The 12,187-nt window shown below is 36.5% G+C and overlaps 1 long non-coding RNA gene across 1 annotated transcript; it reads left to right on the top strand.

Annotated features, from left to right (window-relative positions):
* Positions 1-647: 647 nt before the first annotated feature.
* Positions 648-11,275, top strand: LOC111761711 (uncharacterized). Its single transcript, XR_002794989.1, has 3 exons — positions 648-749; positions 4,421-4,488; positions 10,664-11,275. It is a non-coding gene; the product is annotated as an uncharacterized lncRNA (long non-coding RNA).
* The last annotated feature ends 912 nt before the right edge of the window (positions 11,276-12,187 follow it).

Here is a 12,187-nt window from a genome sequence, read left to right as displayed (position 1 = left end):
ACTCCCACCCAAGTGCCTGCTAGCGCGATGACTGCAGCAGCTCCCTGTCTCGCCACCAACCCATCGTGTTCCGTGAACCGGCCCTTAGAGCCTCATAAGTGAACTGAACTGTTGCAAACCATTTATGCCTTAAACTCTGTAAATTTTCTCTGAAAAATTTTCTCCGAAAGAATTTTCTCTCCCCGCATCTTTGTTAGCCAGCAGCCCTGCTAGTTGCTCAGGTAAGGTGGTTGCACATATCATCCAATGCTTCCGGCAATTTAGCTTTAAAATAAAGAGAGGGGGAAATACGGGACGGCGGGCCAAAGTCTGGCTTAACAGCCTGAGCCAACCGCGGTAACAGGTGTGTACAGCCTGTGGCCATGGTTCAGGGCGGCTTGAACAGGCGATCCTGCCCTCAGCCTGGAACGGGCGACTCGCCCTCAGCTTGCCCGGGCAGTAACATCCGGCCCGCCTCCCCTCTCCGCCCCACTCTTCCCGCCACAGGAAGCTACACTAACCTCATAAGCAACCCCTTCCTTAGCAACTGCTGACGGCAACCATTCAAAAGCTTGCGTTAGCCGGAGCCAATGAGCAGCTCACACGCCACCCTATGCCCTATAAAACTGAATGCACTTCCCTAATAAACCGGACTTGCGCCACCAGTCTCGTCTCCGTGGTCTGAGTTTCCTCCAGCCCAGCCGCGTCGTCCTCACCCAAGCCCGCGGCCCCTAGGAAGCCCCTCAGAGGCTTCAACAAATAAGGACTTGGTAAACATTAATATATATGTTTATTATCTCAGTGGATGTCATTTTTCTCTTCAAGTTTATAGTCTAATGTTGCAAAATATACACCATCTCGGAATCTAGTTTTCTGAAGTTGTTTCTACATTCCAAATCTCCTTTTGGATAAAGCTATTTTGTTGTTTGATAGAACTAGAGTCATTCTTCAGAGGATTTAATTTGCTGGTAGTATCATTTTTAATCTCTTAAAAAGAACTTGATACTGTTTATTAACTCTTGTAATCTTCCAACCATGAAAACTGGAGTGGAATACTTATTCTCTCACTCAATGTAAATTGTGCACTCGCTGCATAATATTTAATGGGTAAGGGATGAGCCATTTCTTTCCTGTTTTTCTAAAGAGGTTAATTAATTGTTGTCAAGATCCTTATACCTCAAATATGTGAATGAGATCCATCTTAGGGAGAGAAAGAAATGAAGGATTTGGATAAAATGTACGATCTCATTGCTGACCCTAATTTGTTGCATGACCAGGGAACTTGAATGCAGCTATCTTTGGACAAACATTGGACAGAGAACACAATTGCTTACTTGTGTCACAGTTATGATGACCTCCAGTGAAAGAATACATGGAAATCACTTTGAAATATTTATATTATACTGGAAGTACAATGTGAACTCCACTATGATCAAAATAGCAGAGTGAGAAACTTTAGGACTCCATACTCAAAAAAAGCTCTGAACAACTACCAATAACTGTCAGAAAAATCTTTGTCAAAGTTCTATAAAACAGTTAAAGGGTTGCGGTAACAGGGTGAGTACCAAATCAAGAAAAGGGCAACTTGAAAGTGGTAGGATTTTATGGCACTCTAGGTGGTCTCTCTTTCTTTCTCTCATTGACTTGGTTCAGAGCTGGCACATGATCTTAGTTTGGGCCCTGGGCCTGGTTTCAGAGAGAGCAGAAAAAAACACTGTACACATACTGGGAGTATGTGTGTCTGGTCCAGTCTTCTGGTGGCAGATTGATAGGCTGAGCCAGGATTGCTGTCCCAGAACTTGTCTCAAGTGTGGAAGGCAGTTCACAAAAGTTCTTCTACAGAACAATAGGTGAGAGAAGTTAAACTGTGGCTGCTTGGGGCAAAGGACTGTTGGATGTAGGACATTCAGAGCAGTGTCTAGGACAATGAGAAAACTATTTCCTAGGGAAGGGCAGACATTCATATCTGTATAAAAGGGGAAATTCCTAGGGCCACATATGCAAGCCCAAGAGAAGGAGCATGTGCAAAAAGGATCATTGAGGCCCCTATGCTTTGGTCTTGAATTAGTTCCTAAACTCATTGTACAGATAAGCTCTGAAGGAGTGTACTTGCACAGATCATTCTGCAAAGACTGGAAAAAGTATTTTCTTTTTTTGTTAGATCTTGTTATTTAATGAAAGGTCTGTCATAACATTATTTGGGTAAAGTATTTACAAAAAGATACCTCAGTGACATATATCAAGTGATAACACATTAAAATATCAAAACGTCCAGGTTTCAGCAGAAAATTGCAAAACATATACAGAAACCAGGAAGCGATGGCCCAAGCAAAGATCCAAGATTAAAGCATTAGAAACCATCAAAAATGAGGTTCAAACTTCATACCCGACATACCAGAGAAAGACTTTTAAAAAGTGATCCTACAGATGATTGTAGAGCTAAAGGATGGTGTGGATAAAGAACTAAAGGAAATCAGGAAAATAATAGATGAACACAAAGAGATTATCAATAGATATGGAAAGTATGAAAAGGAGCAAAGTAGGTCTGGAGACCACAATAACAGAAACTAAAAATTCCCTGCAGGGCTCAAGAACAGATTGGAGCTGACAGAAATAAAGAAGATGTACTTGAAGATAAGTCATTAGAAATCATTCAGTCTGAGGAGCAGAAAGAAGAAAAAAATGAAGAAAAGTGAACAGAATCTGAGGAATCTGTGGGACACCATCATGCAAACCAATTTACACATTTTGGGAGTTGAAGAAAGAGCAGATGGAAAGGGGCAGAGAGATTATTCAAATAAACAGTGACTGAAAATTCCCTTAATTTAACAAAAGACATGAATATACACATCCAAGATGCTCCATGAACTAAACAGGATGCACCTAAGTACATGCACACCATGACATAATACAATCAAACTGTTAAATTCCAAAGATAAAGATAGAATTCAAGAGTCACAGGAAAGGAGCAATGTGACAAGTACAAGGGAGACTCAGTGAGACCAAAGGCTGATTTCTTAACAGAAACTATGGAGTAAAGACGACGGTGGGATGAAATTTTTAAAGTTCAAATCACAAAAATTGTTATCATGAATTCTATATTGGACAAAACTACCTTTCAAAAATAAGGAAGATTAAGACAGCTTAGATAAACAAAAACTTAGGAAGCTCATCACCATTAGACCATCCCTATAAAAGATACTAAATTGAGTTCTGTGTGTTGAAAGAAAAGGACAATAGAAAACAGATTGAAACCTCAAGAAAAAATAAAATCTTGACAAGGATAATTACATGGATAAATATAAATACTATACTATAGTATTTTGATTTGTAACTCCTTACAGGATCTAAAAGGCAAATGCATAAAATCTAATGATGCCAGTGGTTTGGGACTCATAATGTACAAATGTGTATTTTGTGACAAGAATTACATAAAGATGGTAGGACAGGAGGACACTAGAACAAAGTTTGTGTATACAGATTCTATTGATTTGGTATCAAAGGAGATGAGATTGCTATAGACTTTGGATGTTACCTTTGAGTCCCATGGTAACTACAAAGAAAATATTGGAGAACATATAAACTCATAGAGATAGGAAGTATAGTATAAGTGCCAGAGGCTGGGAACAGGAGAACGGGGAGGTAATGCATAAAGGGTATAGGGTTTCTATTTGAGGAGATAAGAAAGTCTCAGAAATGGAAGGTAGTAATGGTACCCCAATAGTATGAATATGATTAATCCTGCTGAATGACTTGCTTGGGAGGGGTTGAGATAGGAAAGTTTATATTGTGTATATATTTCCACAACTGAAAAAATGAAAGACTAACTAAAGAGACAATAACAATTAAATGTAATATGCGATCCTGGATGGGATCTAATAAGTGAGGAGACAGGCTCTGAAGGATATTGTTGGAACTCATGAAAAAAGTGAAATGTGGACTATAAACTTTATATCATTGTTAAATTTCCTGAATTTGATAACTGCACTTACAATGGTTACTTATGTGAATATCCTTGTTCTTAGGAAATATATATGGCCATATTAAGTATCCAAGGACCATAAGGTATACAGCCTACTATGAAGTGTTCAGAAAGTGAATTTCTAAATATATGAAAAGACAGGCAGACAGAAAGATAGATAGATTATGGATAGATAACTAGGTAGACGTATTAGTAGAAATATAGATAAGATGACATAGCAAATGTGGCAAACATTTATATTGGTGGATGTGGGTATCTGGAGATAGTGGGATATTGGAGTTCTCTGTATGGGGTTTGTATTATTTTTGTGAGTGCCCTGTAAGTATGAAAATATTTCAAAATAGTTAAAAAAATGCAATGTTAAGCATTGTGACTGCCTATGCATATCATAATATTAGAACGAAAGTTATTTTTCTTCTGATTGTATGAGAAATAATGATTCAACTTTGTACCAAAAAGGTACGGGGAAATATGGAAGATTAAAGAGATAGAGGAATCCCTTCTCAACCAGAAAAAAATAGCTAGAGGTAAGGACCACTGATTGTTTAAGAGTATGTTGTTTAACCTCCATTAATTTGTGAATTTTCCAGTACTCAGCCTGTTATTGATTTTCAACTTCATTCCATATGGTTAGAGAAAGTGCTTTGTATAATTTCAATCTTGCTAAATTTCTTGTGACTCATCATATGGCCTATCCTGGGGAGTGATCCATGAACACTTGAAAAGAATGTACATCCTGCTGTTTTGGGGTTAGGTCTAGTTATTTTAGCATATTATTCAAATTCTCTTTTTCCTTACTGATCCTCTGTTGAGATGTACATATTGATGAAAGTTGTATATTAAAGTCTCCAACTATCATTGTAGATACATCTATTTCTTCCTTCAGTTTTGCCAATGAGTATGTCATGCATTTTGGTTAGGTGCATAAATATTTATGGTTGCTATTTCTTCTTGGCTCATTGCTCCTTTTATTAATATATAATGTCCTCCTTTGACTCTTAAAAGTGTTTATTTTTTAAAAAAAGTTTTATTTAATTGTCTTCTTTAAAAAGATACATAGACCACAAAAAATGTTACATTAAAAAATGTAAGAGGTTTCCATATACCTCACCCCTCTCATCTTTCCACTCCTCCCACATCAACAACCTCTTTCATCATTGTGGCACATTCACTGCATTTGGTGAATACATTTTGGGGCACTGCTACACCACATGGATTATAGTTGACATTGTAGTTTACACTCTCCCCCAGTCCATTCAGGGGGTTATGGCAGGATATATAATGCCCTGCATCTCTCCCTGCAATATCATTCAGGACAGCTCCAAGCCCCAAAAATGCCCCCATATCACACCTCTTCTTCCCTCTCCTTACCCTCAGCAACTCCCATGGCCACTGTCTCCACATATAATGCCCTTCTTTGCTTCTTAAAACAGTTTTGTATTTAAAGTCTATTTTGTCTGATATTAGTATAGCTACCCTAAGTCTTTTATGGTTATTGTTTGCATGGAATATTTTTTCTCAACTTAAGTTTTCAGCATATTTGGGTCTAAGGCAAATCTCTTGTAGACACCATATGATGGATCATATTTTTTAAAAAATCCCTTCTGCCTATCTGTGTATTGGTTGGGGAGTTTAATCCACTAACATTCACTGTTATTACTTAAAAGCAAACCTTACCTTAACCATTTTATCCTTCAGTTTTTATATGTCACATCTATTTTTGTCTCTCTTTTTACCTCTTTAGTTATCCTGACTAATAACCTTCATTTCTACACTATCCAACACGCCTCTCTCTCTATCTCTCTCATGTCTTTTCCTCTCAGCCTGCAGAACTCCCTTTTTTATTTCTTGCAGGACAGGTCTCTTGTTGACAAACTCAGTTTCTCTTTATCTGTGAAGAGTTTGAACTGTTCCTCATTTTTCTGAAAGACAATTTTGCTGGATGTAGAGTTCTTGGTGGGCAGTTTTTCTCTTTCAGTACCTTACATATATCATACCATTGCCTTCTCACCTCCATGGTTTCTGATGAAAAATTGGCACTAAATCTTTTTGCTGTTCCCTTGTAAGTTGATGAATTGATTTTCTCTTACTGCTTTTAGGAAAGTTCCTAATTACTGCTTCTTCAACTTCATTCATTCAAAACTTGGTATCATGTTTCTTTTTCTTACTATGAGTCTGCTGCTATTTTTCAATAAATTTCCTTTTGGTTAAAAAGGCCCAGTATAAGTTTCTGTTGTTTGAGATGAAACATCCACCTAACACACCGTCTCAACTTTTGACCAAGACAGTTATATTTAATGGTGATAGGAATGAGTAGAGTTCAATTTAGAATCATCGATTTTCTTCATCAAGGAACTACAACAGATAATTACTGGCCCTAGGTCCTTTCTCACCCAATCGCATTTGAGAATGTTGTAATAGTGTCCAAAGGATAGAAGCAATGATGCCTTCAGCTATTTGAACTAGATTTCTCTTCTTCCTAATTAGCAAATAAAATTTTTCACTTCGGGATTTTTTTACGAGAAATAACTGACTGTTTTTTATTTGATTAGGAAACAAAACAATATGCCTATTTTTTCCTAGCTTTAGCAAATGCTGTTCATTGCATCCTTTCACTCGACAACTAGATGACTTACTCTCCTAGGGTTCTTAAGCAAATACCATGAAATGGGTCAGGTTAAACAATGGGAATTTATTCACTCATGGTTTTGAGGCCATGAAAATGTCCTTATCAGGGCATTGCCAAGATGATGCTTTCTGTGCCCTTCTGGGGCTGGCTGCCATTGATCCTTCTTTTCTCTGTCATATGATAAGGTACGTGGTGACATTTCCTGATCTCTTCTTCTGTTCTGGGTTCTATTTCAGCTTCTTGATTCCTGTGGCTTCCTCTCCTTTTGTCTGAATTTCGTTCTCTTACAAAGGACTCCAGTAATAAGATTAAGACTCGTCCTGAGATCCTGCTGAGATGTGCCAAAGTGCAACGCTTCTGATGACCTCCTGACTCATTTTGAAATCTCTTAGTCATAGAAATTCATTATATACCCTGCCATAACCGACTAAATGGGCTTGGAGAGAGTGAAGCTACAACATAAACTATAATCCATGCTGTGTAGCAGTGGTCTAAAATGTACTCATCAAATGATATGAATGAACCATATTAATGAAAGAAGTTGTCAATGTGGGAGGAGTGTGGGGTGTGGGGAGTGGGGTATATGGGAAACTCTAATATTTTTTAATGTAATTGTGTGTGGTCTATGTATCTTTTTTAAAAAAGAAAGATAAAAAAAGAGATAAGCAGATCTGTTCTGTTGTGGTAATGCACTTGCATATCTTCCTTTTGTACACACCATTTTGACGACCTATTGCTGCTCTAAGCTATGAATTTGGACCTTTTGAAAGTAATAAAATTGACAACTCAGATTCTATTTACCTCTTAAACATTGAGTTTAAAAAAAGGCCTCCCTAGGTCAGGTCCTGAAGACTGTGGATAAGGAAAAGAGAAGATAAAGGAAGGAGAGGGATAATAGGGAGAGAGAGAAAAAGAGAGGGAAAGAGTGTGGGATAGGTGGGGATGAATGAAGAAAAGAACAAAGGCCAGCTGATGAGCAGGAGGAAAGGACCAAGGAGGTCAAAGACAACGGTAGGAAGAGAAGGAGGGAGGCAGAAGAGTTCATGTACTTCCACCATCTTTAACACATGCATCTTCTCCCTTCCATATTTAAGCGTTATGCTGAAAAGAGCCCAAAGTGAGCCACCTGCTCCTCAATTTATGATTTTATCTCTTTTCATTTCTGACCCCTGATGCCCTTGGGAAAGGAGTCAAAAAAGACATATGGCAGCCAAATGAACATCGTGCTGAGCATCTTTGAATATCTGAGTTTAACCATATTTCATTGCTTGGTATAGTTTTGTCCCTTTTGCAGTGCTTACTGCTGAATCTTAAGACCTCAGTACAGTTGTTCCACTATAGTCCAGTTGATGACCTCCTGCTTTTTTCATTCATTTTTTTTTGTCTTAGTAGAGTTCAAGGTTTCTACCATGATCAGAGTTTTGTACCACTAAACTCTCTCCATCTTGTTGTGTCTATACTGTAATATTGTGTAATACATTTTCTGAGCTCTAACTTGTTTTGGTGATAGATTTACCTATGTCTGTGCCAATAATATGGGGTTTTTATAATTATTTTATAAAAATTTTATATCCAATAAAGCAATTCTTCCTCATTGATCTTCTTATTCAAAAGTTTACCATAGAGATAGGAAGTAGAAAAGTGATTGCTTATTGCAAGGGGTGGGAATTGAGATTAGCAACATATAGGCAAGAGGAATCTTTTTTTTGGTCTTTATTTATTTTTTAATGTTACATTAAAAAAATATGAGGTCCCCCCAGTATACCCCCCACCCCCCTTACCTCACTCCTCCCCCCATAACAACAACCTCCTCCATCATCATGAGACATTCATTGCACTTGGTGAATACATCTCTGAGCACCGCTGCACCTCATGGTCAATGGTCCACACCATAGCCCACACTCTTCCACAGTCCACCCAGTGGGCCATGGGAGGACATACAATGTCTGGTAACTGTCCCTGCAGCACCACACAGGACAACTCCAACCCCCGAAAATGCCCCTACATCACATCTCTTCCTCCCACTCCCTACCCCCAGCAGCCATCATGGCCACTTTCTCCACACCAATTAGGCAAGAGAAATCTTATTGGAGTGGTGATAATGTTTTAAATTGATATATGATGATGGTTGAATGACTTGATAAATTTACTAATTAAATTAAGTTGTACATATGGAGTGGGTGGAGTGGGTGAATTATATAATAAGTAAAATATGTGTCAATAAAATTGTTTTAGCAAGTTTATAGTATAGCTTAATGATATGTGAATTTGTAGACAGAATGAGTTTCAAGTGATTTGGCAAAAAGCCACAGCTGGGATGTTGATCCAAATTGTGCTAATTTATAAAATATAAAGATAATTGACATGTGTACAATCAGCCTAAGTCCTTGCTTTTGCTTCTTCCTATACTATTATTTTGTTTTCAGGAAGGAAAAGGATTATTATTCCAAAAAGATAGAGAGGAATATGGACATTGGAAAAGTTTATATAATATTTTCATTGGAAAGCTGCTAATGATTGAGAACCTACCGATGTAATTGAAAATCATGGCTCATACCTTATCACCGTGGTTCTCAACCTTAGCACCATACATTTAGGACTGAGTAATTCTTTGTTGGGATTGTCTGTCCCACATAATGTAGTGTACTTAGCAATATCCCTGAAGTCTACCCACTAGATGTGAATAACAATGCCCCACCATTTACTTTTTCAAAAATGCCTCTAAACTTTACTAAATGTAATGGATGGCTGAAGGCTTTCGGATATTACTTCAGGTTGAGTGCTACTACCATAGCCTATGGGTAAGATGGGTTTAATCATTAATATGGCTTAAAATCACGCAAGAAGTAGTAATGAGGATGAAAGAAAGGGAGAGGAAAAGGAGAGAGAACAGAAAGAATAGTCTTGAAATAGATACACAATATTTCTCAAGTTTTTGCTTAGTATTTGAGTGGAACAGAATCACCTGGCCTACTATGGAATGCAGATTCCTCAACTTTGCTGCACACATAATGAATCAACCACTGAAAATGGGCCTAGAAATCTTAATTTTTAAACAAATTCACAAGCTGACTCTTAGTACACTAAAGTTCAAGACACACTTCTTAGTATATATTAAAATGTACTTAACGATATGGAATACATGTCAAAAGTGTAGGATAAGGATGGGGATTTTTCAGTAAACGTTTCCAGAAAAAAATCATGGTAAGCCTTGGTTTTTAAAAAATCTAGAATGATATATGTTTAGCTAGATTATTGAGTGGTACTTAAAAAGCAAAGCAAAATGGTTTTTGAAAGGAAAAGAGACGTTTTTATCTGCCCTTACAATGAGGCAGAACTACCTAGATATATAATGAGAGAAGAAGTCAAAGAATTCCCAACTTCAAAAGAAATATATATTAAAACACATCAGTTATAAGAACACTTTTAGAATTTTATGAAAGTGATACATACATCATCAAAATGAACAAAAAGGTAATTTATAGAAGAAACATCAACAGACAGTAATCATACAATAAATACAGAGTTGCAATCCAAACCAAAAAGCTAAATTTATATCAGTTAAATTGGCAGTAATTATAACACCCCATAAATTCAATGCTAGTAAGAGTATGATAAGTGAGCAATGATGCATTTCTGACGAGAATGAAGGTACAACAATATCTGTGGGAAAATACATTGAGAGAAATATTTAAAAACTTTAAAGGTTAATATGCTTCCTCTTATATTTTAACAACTAGAATTCAAAGCTGAGCAAGTAATCACAGGGGTAGCCATCATTTACATGAAAACATGGACAGCATGTTTTATTTAAGAGTCAAAAATTTGAAAATATAAATATCCGATAATGTGGAAAACATTAAATTTTATCTGATATGGCCATAACAATGATAATAATAACCACAACAATAACAATCATTGAAATATTGAGACTGTCACTAGTCTATTTTCACAGCTATTTATTTGTAGAATGGATTCTTTTCTATAAATTATATATAAATTAATCAATGAAATTTTAGAGATATTGGAATACTATGATATAATAATATGGTCATAAGACTCTTTGATTACAGTGACAAAGGACCAAAGCAAATGAACTAACACAGAAGAGGGACTATACTAATGCACAAGATGGAAGTCCAAGAGGCACAGCAGGATGAAGGAATTAAATATTCACCGAAGCTCAAGTTCTCTCTCACCTCTGCTTTCTACGCTGACTTCATGCTCATGCAGAGACTCTCCATGTACTGTAGTGACAATCACTGTCACTATTGTACCCTTATATTTAGGATAATAGGGGGAAGTGCTCATTTATGTCACCTTCATCCAATATGGAAAATAAGTTCTCTGATTGGCCTTGCTTCTTCCACATGAAACAATCCAGGGGCATAGTGTCCTCTTATTATCCAACCTGAATCTTATGTCCTCCTTTGAGAAGTAAAAGCAAGAACACACATTACAAAATGGGAAAATTCTAAATTCCTGCACAAGGGGCTATTCCCTAATACACGCACACTCAATAGGAAGGCCAATTTAAAAATTGCCAAAAGTTCATTATAAACACCTGAAGAAAATCAAAACCTTAAGCTGTATCTATAGCATAATCACAATTAATAGAAATGTAGATTATATGGAGGGGGGAGGGTAAGAAAACAAAACCTTAATAAACTGTAATCTGAATGGTACATTTATACTTTATTTTTATTGATATCTTTAAAATTTTATTTTCTACAAATTTAAGTAAGTAACTCAACAACTGTGTGTCTGAAGAAATGAATTTTTAAGGTCTGGATTCTTAAGTATGATATGTCAATTTCTGGGAGCCTCAAATTTTGATATCACTGAACTCCCACTTTTCATCAGCATCAGTAAAAGTACATTCCTTAGTTTGAATCATTGATCAAAGATAGATTCTAGAACCTCAGCCCTTATAATGTAGATTAATCTTGGTAAGTAAATCCCATAATAGTTTAGTCAACTTTAGTAAGAATATCTAAGCTTTCACCAGCTCCAAATTCATTATTTTTTCAAGTAGGTTAAGGCAATATGACATGCCTTCATACCTCTAATATAAATAAGAGGGTTTTCAGGTTTAGCAAATCTGGAGAAAAACATTATCCTGTGGGGTTTTATGGCAATCAACAGGTTCAATAACAATACTACGATGCCCAATTCTACACTGTTCCCCTTAGGTAAGTTATAGACTAAAGTGTCTGAGCTTGCAGAGGCACAGAGAAAAGATATACACAAAACAAAAGATAATAATTGAAAATGAACCTTCAGAGTAAATGTTAGAATAATTTTCACACTAGTTTACAAAACTGGCATCAAGCCAGATCTGGGATCACAGAATTCCCTTCACAGTTGATTGCAGTTTTCTGCTAATTTATTTTAGTTTTTCCCTATTCAGATTTTCTATGGTGTGATTGTACAAAATTAAAATAAATTTTTTTAGGTAGATAACTGCCTTTTTCCAGTAAAATTAGAGATGGTTTAGAAGGTATAGACATTTATTTGACCACTAGTTTATCGGATTTCATATATGATTCTATGCAGAGATCAGGAACAGAAAAAATATCGAATAAGGAATGAAATAG

This window comes from Dasypus novemcinctus, chromosome 3 (genome assembly GCF_030445035.2).
Source record: "Dasypus novemcinctus isolate mDasNov1 chromosome 3, mDasNov1.1.hap2, whole genome shotgun sequence".
In the NCBI taxonomy this organism is placed as follows: Eukaryota; Metazoa; Chordata; class Mammalia; order Cingulata; family Dasypodidae; genus Dasypus; species Dasypus novemcinctus.
This window is presented reverse-complemented; position numbering and strand designations above follow the sequence as displayed.